Below are 13,245 nucleotides of genomic sequence, written 5' to 3'. Positions count from 1 at the left end.
TTCCAACAACCGATAGAGAGGGGTGAGGAATAGGGTAAATACAGTACAGAAAGCACAAGTCGGTCCACAGCCGCAGTGATAATAATAAAAAGTTGAGAATAAATGTGCGAAAAAAATAAGGTTGATTATGGCAGTGAAATACAGGAGTGAAAAGGGATGTGCTGGGGTCCAAACGTAGTATAAAAACAGGACAGTATAAAGACAGGATGGTGGCGCACTCGCTGAATGCGACAGTTACCATCTACTCAGCCTTGTAAAAACCAAAGAAACGGTATGCAAGTAAAAATCGAGTATATATACTTTAAATTTTTAATTGAAATTTGTCATTTATCGTCAATAATTTAGAAAATATAGTTGAAAAATTATGAAAATATGACTTATCAGGCTTGTTACTCTGAGCTATTGCGGAGACAACGAATCTTTCTTAAACAATTTTGTAGCAAATTTGATGTACTAAAAAATAAGAACCAAATTTTTTGTATTTTTATCGATGGTTCACTTGAACAAAGCTAAAAATTAGAAAAATAGGATTTTGTTGGTCTGTAACTTTGAAAATATTGATGATACAAAAAATTTTTCCACTTTTTGTTCTATCTTGGATAGTTTAGCTAAAAATTACGAAAAACACGAAATTTGGGGAAAATTGATACTGTAAAGCTTTATAAAAAGTCAGGCTTCGATGGTAGCAATATGACCCAATAAAATTTTTTGTTCAAAATTTAATCCCATATGAGGTCTAATAGATTATTTTATGAAAAAATGAAATCTTCAGACGTTGCGGCAGTAAAAATGAAAAAAAAAAATTTTTTTCCCGTGTTATTTAAATGGGAAAAACTTCAGAATCGATGGAGGACTTCTTAAAATTAAAATTAAGAACTCTCCTATGGACAGGCCTTTTGTTTCGACATCTTCTACGATATTTTGAGCGGAAAGTGAAAAAAAAAAATATCCGATTTTTTTGGCACACCCTAATATATATATTAGACTGTTTCAAAAAAATCGACAATTTTTTTTTCTTATTAATATTGAAAATATTGTTTGAAATGACGAAAAAACAATTCTGTGAACATTAGAGCTGTTAATATTAATATTAAGACGTGCCGAGTCGAAAATTACAATTTCCTATTTGATTAACGTGGGAAAATTTTTTTTTCTTACTTTGGAATTTTTTAACTCTTTAACAAGTCATCGGACTAGTTGAGTCAGAACATATTTTTGTAGAGAATTGAACGTTCTATAACAAAGATTTCTTATAATTTTTCGATAAACCGACGTGTTTCAAAGTTATTCAACTTTAAAATATAATTTATAATATTTTCTCATTTTTTTCCAATTTTTTGACGAAATTATCAAGTTTATCAAAAAATTTGTCAATTGTTTCAAATCTTTTGTATTTTCAATTTTATTCTGTTTCACAGATCCTTTTATTCAACTGTCAAACTTCTAATACTATCGTACCTTAATATGCCAATAAATTCAAATTTTTTTTTTCAAATAAAAATTATTTTTATCTATTATTTATTGGATTTTATAAGTTCATAATATTATATATTTTAAATTTATGCAATTAATTTTATTATCTTAATAAAAATGTACTAATATAATTTTATTATTTATCACATCTAGTTTCACAGTTAAAATGATCGAAGCGCGAAACAAAGAAGACATCGGTTGTGCTATTTGTTCTAAAGGGGGATGGACACTGTGAAATTTCAAAAAAAAATTTTTTTTTATTTTATTAAATCCAAGTTTATAGATTCAAAAATTTGTATCTAGAGTTTGGTATCAAACTTCCGAATATTTTCCGAGTTATAGTCATTTTTGTGACAGTGCGTCCAATGACTTTACACGCACGGCACTCCGACGAAAACGCGTTTTTCTCGAAACAACTTTTTTTGAACTGATGAGAACTGTAATTTGTATAAATATGTACCGATTTGCAACTTTTTTTTCTCCCGTATTCGTCTATTCAGTAGCTATAGTTGCACGTAGGGGATTTTGGAAATTTTGATTTTTAAGATTTTTTAGGGCTGTTAGAATCCAAAAAAATGAGGAAAAAAAAGAAAAAATTTTTAATATGTCGCCATTTTTTTTTAAATTTAAAATTTCAAAATCCCCTACGTGCAACGATAACCACATACATGCAGATTACAATGCTCTTTCGTTTTTTTGTTTTAGATAATCCGTTTTTGAGTTAGAGATCGCATCATGGAGAGGGAAATTTTTTTGGTGCTCCACAAAAATGCTAATAACTTTGTAACAACATGATATTTTTTGATAAAAATTTAGGAGAATAATCTTTAATGTATACTTTATAAAACAAAAAAATTAGGAAAACGGTTGACCCTGAAGGCCATCCCGGTAGCTTCCCGCTAATTCTATACCTGGGCGCTTAAAATTACACTTATGACGTTTTTGAACTCTTCGAGCTCAAAAATACAATTTATATGTTATTTTGAGCTCTCCGAGCTCAAAAAAATAGCTTTCCTATGTTTTTGAGCTCTTCGAGCTCAAAAATCTTATCACAGTTCAATGAAACACGATTTTTAAAATTTTCAAATTGCTGTAACTTTTGAATTAATCAACCGATTTTCACGCGGTTGGCGGCGATCGATGTAGTTTTTCGCCGCTGTCTCAAAAACTTTTCTAAGGTATAAAAAAAATTCTCTCCGAAGCGCAGCTTGATAACTCAATTCTTCACGAAGCTCAATGAATTTTTATTTTCCCATTTAAATAACACGTAAAAATTTTATTTACGTTTTCATCTGGTAAAACTACGAAAAAAAATTTTTTTTGTATTTTTCGTCAATTATTCTTGTAGGAAATTTAATTTTCTACAAAAAAGTACTGAGGTAGTTTTTTCGTAATCCTACAAGTTTTTACAAGTAAAAAGTTATTAAACTTTAAATACTCGCAATAAAAGAAAATTTAATCAGATATGATTTTAGAATCCATGTTGTATCACATTTTCTGTTTCAAAGTATTTGATTACTAGCCGTGAACACCCGCTTTGCTGAGTTATTTTTAATAGAACAGTTATTTGTTAGTATTTAAATTTTTTATGATGTTTCAAAAGTTTCTAAAACATTCCAACATATTTTCGACCGATAAGAATATTGACATACATTTTGAAGTTTTTTAATTTTTTCGGAGTTACTCTAGATCATTCGAGAATTTTCTAAATCACTCTCATTCAATCAGAATCGAAACGTAGATCTTAGAACTTTCCAGACCATTCTAAAAATTTACAAAACATTCTCACTGGATTAAAATCTAAAAGTAGGTTTTAGAACTTCCCAAATCATTCTAGAAATTTCTGGATCATTTTAGAATTTTCTAGAATATTCTCATTTGATCAGAATCTAAACGTAGATTTTAGATCTTACCAGAACTTTTTAGAAATTTCTAGATCATTCGAGAATTTTCTCAAATAATCTCAATTGATCAGAATCCAAACGTAGATTTTATAACTTCCCAGATCATTCTAGAAATTTCTAGATCATTTTAGAATTTTCTAGAATATTCTCATTCGTTCAGAATCTAAACGTAGATTTTAGATCTTACCGAATCTTTCTAGAAATTTCTAGATCATTCTAGAGATTTCTGGATCATTCGAGAATTTTCTAATACATTCTCATTCGATCAGAATCTAAACATAGACGGTAAAACTTCCCAGATCATTCTAAAAATTTCTGGATTATTCTAGAAATTTCTGGTTCTAGAAATTTCTAGATCATTCTAGAATTTTTTAGATCATGCTAAAATTTTCTGGAACATTCTCATTCGATCAAAATCTAAACGTTGATTTTAGATCTTACCGGATCTTTCTCAAAATTTCTAGATTATTTTAGCAATTTATAGATCATTCTAGAATCGTCTAGAACATTTCCGTTTGATTAGAATCCAATAATATATTACACCCCTGAGGAAGTAAAGTAAGAAATGTCTCAGATCACATGCAATTGTTGGCTGAGGCCAATCCGAGGTCAACAAACATGTGATCTGAGGCATTCTTATTTACTTCCCGAGGAGTTCCCGGGGAAAAAGGTTTAGATCTGATCAGATATGAGATTGCAGACATAATCAGATCAAATCATATCTGATCAGATCTTAACAGATATAACTATATTTGAGTTCAAAAATTCATCAGACATGATCAGATCTAGTCATAACTGATCAGATCTAAACAGATATAACTATATCTGAGTTGATAAATACATTAGACATGATCAGATCTAGTCATATGTGATCAGATCTAAATAGATATAACTATATCTGGGTTGAAAAGTACATCAGACATAAAAAAATTTTATTATATTTGGCCAGATATAACTATATTTGTTAACTATTAATAAATACTTATAAACTATTTTAATAAATATACTTTCCTCCCAAATAAATATTTATTAAATGTTAAAAAATATTTATTAGAATTTAATAAATTAAATAATTGTCTTCGAATAAATTAATTTGTTAATAGTTAATAAATCTTTTTATCAGCGTATATTGATAATTAATAATTTTCAAATTTGATAAAAACCTTTGTTCATTACGCATCGACCATGGACACAATTCACATTACTTTTAGTTATTACAAACTCTATTCTTCAAGTAAGCCTCGTAGGTAAATATGCAATGAATTAGACTTTCGAGCGTCAGGTCCCAGGTTCGGTTCCCGCGCACGCCGACTTTTTTTTTATGAAAATAATTCTATATAATTATATAGGGCCATTTTTCGTATATAATTATGTATGAGTATATATAATCTTTTTTACCCGGGAAATTTAAAGATCTAGTCAGATCTGATTATATCTGGCGAGATCTCGTCAGATAGAGACAATTTAAAGATCTGGCCAGATCTGTTTATATATGGCCAGATCTAATCCGTTTTTCCCGGGTTTATTCTATTTTTTTCCCCGACGAAGGCGGAAAGCGGCAATTTTGTTTAGCGCAGAGGGGCTAAAGTTGACGCTTTACGCCCGGAGAGGAAAAAATGTAGATTTTAGATCTTACCAGATATTTCTAGAAATTTCTAGATCATTCTAGAAATTTCTGGATCATTCGAGAATTTTCTAAAACAATCTCATTCAATCAGAATCCAAACGTAGATTTTATAACTTCCCAAATCATCCTAGAAATTTCTGGATCATTCTAAAATTTTCTAGACCATTCTTATTCAATCAATATCGAAACGTAGATTTAAGAACTTCTAAGATGATTTCACAATTTTACAGACAATTCTCATTTGATCTGAATTTAAACGTAGATTTTAGATCTTTCTAGAAATTTTTAGATCATTCTAGAATTTTCTAAAACATTCTCAACCGATTCGAACATTGGTACAGATATTGAAGCTTTCTAAATCATTCTAGAAATTTTCAGAACAATTCAGACCATTTTAGATCCATGATAATCTCACATTTTCGAAGTTAACATGTTTAAACCCTCGTATCTTTTACACCCTTATAATTATTGACTTGCAACCACCATAGTGCACGAAGGAAGCCTTCTTCTTATTGCCACATACAAACACTATTCATCTGCGATGCGTAGTTTTGGCTGCAAAGTGAAATATAGGGACACAACCTCTAATTTTATATATATACTAGCCGTGAACACCCGCTCCGCTAGGTCATTTTTATTAGTGCAGTTATTTGTTGATATTAGAAAATTTTTTGGGATGTTTTAAAAGTTACGAAAACAATCCAGCATATTTTCGACCGATAAGAATACACTTTGAAGCTTTCTACTTTACTCGGAGTTATTCGAGATCATTCTAGAATTTTCTAAACCACTCTTATTCAATCAGAATCTAAAAGGTATATTTTAGAACTTCCCATATCATTATAGAATTTCCCAGATCATTCTAGAAATATCTAGATCGTTCTAGAATTTTTTATAATCTATCTAAACGTAGATTTTAGAATTATCCAAATCATTTTAAAATCTTCCAGAAAATTGTTATTTAATCACAATCTAAACGTAGATTTTACAACTTAAATATGTGATGACTCCTGAGATAAGGCAGTTTTACGCACGAACTCTACCTGTTTATTTATCATTTTTTTTTCAACGATTAAATTCAAAAATAACAGAATCAATTCACGAAGGACTTTCATTTACGTACTCCTGCAAAGTTTAATGATTTTTCATTCGGTCAAAAAGCGTCCCAGCATCATGTTCAAAATTGAAATATTCACCTGTCCTACCTGTCCTACATGTTCTTGAATAAAAAAATTAGGAAAACGGTTGACCCTGATGGCTATCCCTGCAACTTCCCCCCAATTCTATACCTAAACGCTTGAAATTGCACTTATGACGTTTTTGAGCTCTTTGAGTTCAAAAGTTTGATAGAAGTTTGATAATACACTATTTTTTGAATTTTCAAATCCCAATTTTTTAATAAATAAACCGATTTTCACGCGGTTGGTGGCATCCGCCGCAGTTTTTTAAGTTTCATAAAGAATCTTTAACTTCAAATTGATAGAGCGGCAAATTTCGCAGTAATTCCAAAAAAACACTTTTTGTTATACTCGTTCCCAAAGTTCAACTTATGAGCGCTGGGTGGCGTCCGAAAAGGTATTCATTTCTAGAGACTCTCCCGCCTTTTTTCCGCAGCCTAGGCCGCAAAGTTTACTGCCCCCTTTTTTTCCGTACTGTCCTTGAGCAATCGAATGAAATTTAGAACGAAATAAATCAAATTCTAGTGTACTGACTGATGGATTTTGAGTAAATTTTAAACTTAGTCACTATTGAGTGGCGCTAATTCTTTCTCTGCTGGCAGTTTATTACGAAGCGGACCTAATGTTAATAAAATAACAACCACGTTATAAATAAATATTAATAAAAAGATAATTAATATAAAATTAAGTTATTTGCTGTTATGAAATTTCATAAAATTTGAATATGTCATTATTTGCCTCCTATCCCTCAAAAGTTAAACTTATGGAGCGATAATAAGAAAAAATATTGTATGTCTTTTGGCCACAAAGTGGTGATTTTGACGACGACGATTTTACGATATTCGCTTTAAAGTTTGTGACGCAAATGTACGAAAACGAGTGTAAATTTCCATCCTCGGCTTTGCCTTGGACGTTAAAATTACGCCCGTTTTCTTACATTTCCGCCGCAAATCTTAAGCTCATATCGCAACATCGTCGTTGTCAGAAAATCGCCACTTTGCGGTCATATGACATAAATTACTATTTTTCGGTTTTCTTTTGTCAATGATAACTCACGAACGAATCAACCGATTTTGACCGGACCGACGGCGATCGACGTGGTTTTTTGATGTTAAAAGCTGATTAGTTTTTGGAATTTATCGATAAAGCCGTTGAAAAGTTATTCCAAAAAAACTACTTTTGAAAAAATTGATAACTTCCCGCTAAGAAAATCGAAAATTTTCAAAAATCGGGAAGTTATTGTTTTCACCCCGTTTTGCAAAAATCGAGTTTTCATCAGATCTCGACGTTTGAAGGTCACAGGAAGCTTCCCTGACTATCCCCGCGAGGTTGTCACTATGTCTGTATGTATGTGCGTGTGAGTGTGTGTGTGTGTGTGTGTGTGTGTGTGTGTGTGTGTGTGTGTGTGTGTGTGTGTGTGTGTGTGTGTGTGTGTGAAAGTATGTGAACCGCTTATAACTTTTGAACGGCTTGACCGATTTCATCGCGGTTGGTGCCATTCGAAAGGGCTTGACCAAACTTAGATTTCGAAAACTATTTGGACCGATTCAGTACAATAGAGTTTGAGAAATCTTCAAAAAACTGCAAAAAAAATTTTTTTCGAATGTGGTTTTTTTGGAATAACTTTCAAACGGCTTGATGGTTCAACTCCAAAAACAAATCAGCTCTTAACCTCAAAAAACCACGTCGATTGCTACCAGTCCAGTCAAAATCGATTGATTCGTTAGAGATATCGTGAACGAAAGAAAACCGAAAAAAGTGTTTTTTCAGAATAACTCCGAAATTCCTAGTGTGATCAATTTAAACTTCGAAATTCTTTGTGAGGCTTGCAAAACTGCGTCAAATGCTGCCAACTGCGTGGAAATCGGTTTATTCATTAAAAAGTTATTGCGGTTTAAAAATTCAAAAAATAGTGTCTTATCAAATCTCTATTAGACTTTTGAGCTTGAAAAGCTCAAAATGATAGGAAAGCAATTTCTTTGAGCTCAAAAACGTCATTGGTGTAATTTCAAGCGCTAAGTATGGAATAAGCGGGAAGTTGCAGGGATGGCCTTTAGGGTCAACCGTTTTCCTAATTTTTTTTTGTAGTTTTTTTGCGATTTCTCAAAATCTAGCGGTCTAAATTGATTCAAATTCATACGGAATCTAAGGTTGAGGGAAGTCTTTAGAACGCCGTTTGGTAGATTCCGATCGGTTCAATCGTTCAAAAGTTATAAGCGACTCACATACTTACACACACACACACATACACACACACACACACACACACACACACACACACACACACACCCGTCGGAAGAAGCCAAACTTCCACCGGGCGCGTCCCCAGGTGGCGGATAGGGGGGGGTCCTAACCGGTCGTAAGATCGGCGGATTGGGGCGAAATAAAAGAGCCCTCGCGGACCAAATCAGGCATCGGAGCTGAAGAGTAACAGCCACCGTCCGTGTATCCTTGTGGGTCGGAGAAAGCTTGCTGTTCTTCAGAGCAGAGGGTAAGAGCGAAATAAAATAGCTCTCGCGGTAAAAAACGAAAACTCCCCTTTCAGCAGGAAGGGTTGGTCACATCATCTGACATAGGGTCACGTACGCAAGCGGATACGGTGACGCTGCTCGAAAGAGATGTGCGAAATGATCCTTATAGCGCGGTGTACGTGGTAACTCCCGGCATCTACGTGCCGCATCCACGGGAGCAAGAGGAAGCCGATGAAGGAAGCAGGTGCAGGGTCGAAGTGGCTGAGATTGCCCGCTTCAATGACCGAAAGCTCTTATAGCAATGGAGGTAGCTGTAAGAGTGATCACCCCTCCACTTCCGGAGGCATCGCGTTTGAAGACGACCTTTTGCTTTGGAGTATCACTCAAAATCATGGAAGAAACGAAAAAACAAGAAAAGGACAGGAGTATTAGTGGGCCTCACGCCCTAGAAGCAGCGATTACAGCAAGCGCTGAGATGAAGCGGACCTAAGCGCTGGAACGCCTCGAAAAGCTGACCAGCGAACTGCATGAGTTTGTCTAATCAAAGGTCAATATCCATAAAGAGGTAAAGGCCAAGGCAACCGGGGTAGTTAACGCCCTTCGAAGGTTTAAAAAACTGGACGAAGAAGAATATATGGTGAGGCTTTCGCCTACCTCCGAAGAGGCCGTTTCCTGGGCTCAAAAGAGCTATACACGCACGTATATTTGTCTTACTCCCACCATAACGAGAACACAGCCCAGTTCGCGGGCAAGGAAAAACCGCCGTTCTCTTGTATTTATACACATTCATTGAACAGCTGCAAGAGTTGCGTATAATTGTAAATGTGTGCAACTCTCATCGACTCCTCTGGCAACTCATTCCCCGTAGGCACATCGAGATGTACCCACAGGATATGAGCAGTATCCAGCGGGGACCACGGGGAGGCGGAGTCGATTGAAGACCATGTTGTTTGTGTGATGTGTTGTGTGTAACGTTTGATTTTACGTGTAAGTGTTTGCGTGTGTAGGGTGCCCGGGCACTTGTGTTATTTGTGGTCATTTTCCCTAGCTTATTCTACGTCAGTCATCCAAAGCTTTATACTGTCCTCACAATTGTGTGGAGCATATCGCTTGTGCCTAGGCGCTCCGACTCTACCTAGGTGGATGTCTGTTGAGTCTCGTCCCTAGTCGCGTTTTCATTAGCTAGCTGGGTTTGGAGTTTGCAACACATTACTACTTTACTGAAACCTTTTAAAAGCTTGAAGTTACTTTGGGATGTGGCAATCGCACACGCAACGCTTGCCCACTCCGCGTTCCCACCCCATATGTCCTTGTAAACTGGACGAAGAATGGCAGTCACCTCGACGACTCACTCCTCGTCTTATGCCGGAGAAGAGCAGTAAACTTACTGTGGAGATCGAAGAATCAATAGACGCCGGAGGCGATGGTGACGGTGAATCTGATGCTAAAGACGAAGGTCATACTTCCAACAAGTCTAACAAGAGGAAGGACCGAAACTCCCCAGATGGAATAGATGGGCGATTGACAAAGAGAAAGGACTTGAAAAAGTCCTCCGAAAAACGTGATGAAGCAGAACGCCGAAAAAAAAGACGCGACTGATTGGAACGATGTCCACACAAGAAAAGAGAAACGGAGGCTAGCCAAAGAACAGCTCCCATAGGAGCCTTCAAAGAAGCCCAGGCCGGAGCCTAAGCGCAAAAAACCGCTCAAATGGATCAGACCCGACGCACTGATCATCCGCCCGGCCGAGAAAGCAAAGTATGCCGAGATTCTGCGTCGCATAAAGAAGGACGTCCCTGATGAGCAGGTTCGCACAACGGTGGACAAGATCAATAAGACCAGAAGCGGGGACTTGCTGATTACGATTTCGCAGAAGAGCGTGGACAAAGGCCAAGGCCTGCAACAGACCATTGCAAACATTCTTAAGGAGGAGGCTAAAGTGATCTGCAAAGGGCTACAAGAAGACATCGAGATCTGAGACCTAGATGACACCACAACAAAGGAGGATATTCAGGCTGCCCTGCATACGGTAACCAAGGAGCTCTGCGAAATACCACCAGAGACAATCAAGATCCGCAAAGCCTACAGAGGTACCCAAACCGCTGTCGTGACACTACCGGCTGCAGCAGCTCAGAAGATATTAGAAGGAAGCGGTAAAATCCGAATTGGCTGGGTCAACTGCCAAATTAGAGCCACGAGGAAACCTACCCAATGTTACAAATGCTGGCATTTCGGGCACCACGGATCCCAGTGCAGAAGCAAGACAGATCGATCCAAGTTATGCATCAGATGCGGCCAAGAAGGACACAAGATTGCGGACTGTAAAAACCCAGCGAAGTGTATATTATGCGCGGAAAATAAGAGCGCAGAGAACGCTGCCCATCACGCCGGCACATACAGGTGTCCGGTATACAAAGAGGCACTCCAGAGAATGACAAGCAAGCAAACATGAGGATATTACAGCTTAACCTCAATCACTGTGAGGCCGCGCATGACCTGCTCGTGCAGACCGTGCGTGAATTAGAGCTTGATTTAGTAATAATAGCAGAGCCATACAGATACCTGAATAACCAATCTTGAGAAACTGACAGCACCACCAAGGCTGTCATCTGGTCCTGTGGCAAACTTCCCTTCCAGAGCATAGTGAGCAATGATAGCATCGGCTTTGTAGCAGCGTCTATTAACGACATCTGTTTTTATAGTTGCTATGTACCATCTAGCCTTTCCATTGCCGACTTTATTGACTTTCTGGATCGACTGACCGAAGACGCAAAGCAATACTACCCAATAGCTATAGCAGGGGACTTCAATTCCTGGGCGGTAGACTGGGGCAGCAAGCAGACTAATGCGCGAGGCAAGGCACTACGTGAAGAAATGGCCTCACTGGACGTGGTCCTTCTCAACATCGGTGAGACACCAACATATACCAAGGAAGAGGCTAGTTTGATAATAGACCTCACATTCGTCAGCAGCAGCTTATCGAAAGGAAACTATTCTTGGGAAGTCTTAAACACCTACACCGCCAGCGACCACAGTGCAATACTTTGGGAAATATCGGCTGGCCGGAACCCTCAAAGAGCAACTAGACAAACTAATGCAGCTGGATGGAAAGTGAAAGACTTTGACTCGGAAGCTTTGGTAGTAGCCTTAGACAGTGACTCGACCATCATCACAGGAAATGCTGTAGAGAAGACGAAGGACTTAATGACGAGAATTGCCCAGGCGTGCGACACCTGCATGCCCCGTAAGCGTGGCATCAATAAAAGACCATCGGTGCACTGGTAGAATGATCAGATTAACGCCCTTCGCACAGCTTGTCACAAAAAGAGAAGATTATCACAGCGTGGCCACCGACGACCTAACTCTGCGAAGCTGGTCGCAGAATACAAAAAGGTCCATCGAGAACTGAACAAGGCCATCAAAGATAGAAAAAGACGCTGCTGGAAGGAACTCGTCGATGAGGTAGAAAAGGACCCATGGGGCAGACCGTATAGGGTGGTCATGACCCACCTGAAGCGCCAGCCAATGCCATCACCTACGTGTCCACAGCTCCTGGAAAGAATAGTTTCTACGCTGTTTCGTACTCGTTCTACGCTGTTTCGTACTCGACAAAGTAAGTTCGGCTATTCTTCATTGCCAGTAAATCGAGAAGACATTCCACCTGTCACAGAAGAGGAACTGATGGAGGCGTGCAACCGAGTAGGTAATAATAAGGCGCCGGGATTGGATGGAATCCCGAATATTGCATTAAAAACAGCTATTAAAGCAGCGCCAAATCTATTCTTAGATACCTACGATTCGTGCCTCAAAGAAGGGATTTTCCCTAGAAGATGGAAACAGCAAAGACTTGTACTTCTCTCTAAAAGGAAGAAGCCACCGGACGAGCCATCATCCTACCGATCACTCTGCATGCTGGATACAGCGGGTAAGATATTAGAGCGTATAATGCACCAACGAATAAAAGCAGTCGTCGATCCACTTCTAGCAGAAGGCCAGTATGGTTTCCGGAAAGGACGATCAACGCTGGATGCGATCAACCTGGTGGTCGATACAGCTAAGGAGGCAATCGCTGGAAAGAGATGGGAACGTGGCAGAAAGAAGTATTGTTTAGTGGCTGCCTTGGACATCAAAAATGCCTTCAATTCCACTAATTGGGACTGCATCATGCGAGCTCTCGAAGATAAAGAAGTGCCAGGATACCTACGCAGAATGGTAGCAAACTACTTTACAGACAGAGTCCTCAAATATGACACGAAAAACGGTCCAAGGGAGTACGAAATAACCGCAGGAGTGCCACAGGGCTCGGTTTTGGGTCCTTTGCTGTGGAACATCATGTATGATGGTCTCCTGAGAGTTGCATTACCATCAGAGGTGAAACTTGTTGCATATGCCGATGATGTAGCGGTAGTGATTGTCGCGAAACACTTGGAAGAGATCAATCTGGCTTTCGACATCACATTTAGCCGGATTAACCTTATGGTTCAATTGATGTATGACGAGCAGTCATTGTTTAAAAAATAAATTTATGCTTACAATTAAAGTATTTTTTTTTCCTGATAAAATATAAAGTCGATTAAATATACATTAAAATA

Source organism: Cotesia glomerata, linkage group LG1, assembly GCF_020080835.1.
Source record: "Cotesia glomerata isolate CgM1 linkage group LG1, MPM_Cglom_v2.3, whole genome shotgun sequence".
Lineage (NCBI taxonomy): Eukaryota > Metazoa > Arthropoda > Insecta > Hymenoptera > Braconidae > Cotesia > Cotesia glomerata.
This window is presented reverse-complemented; position numbering follows the sequence as displayed.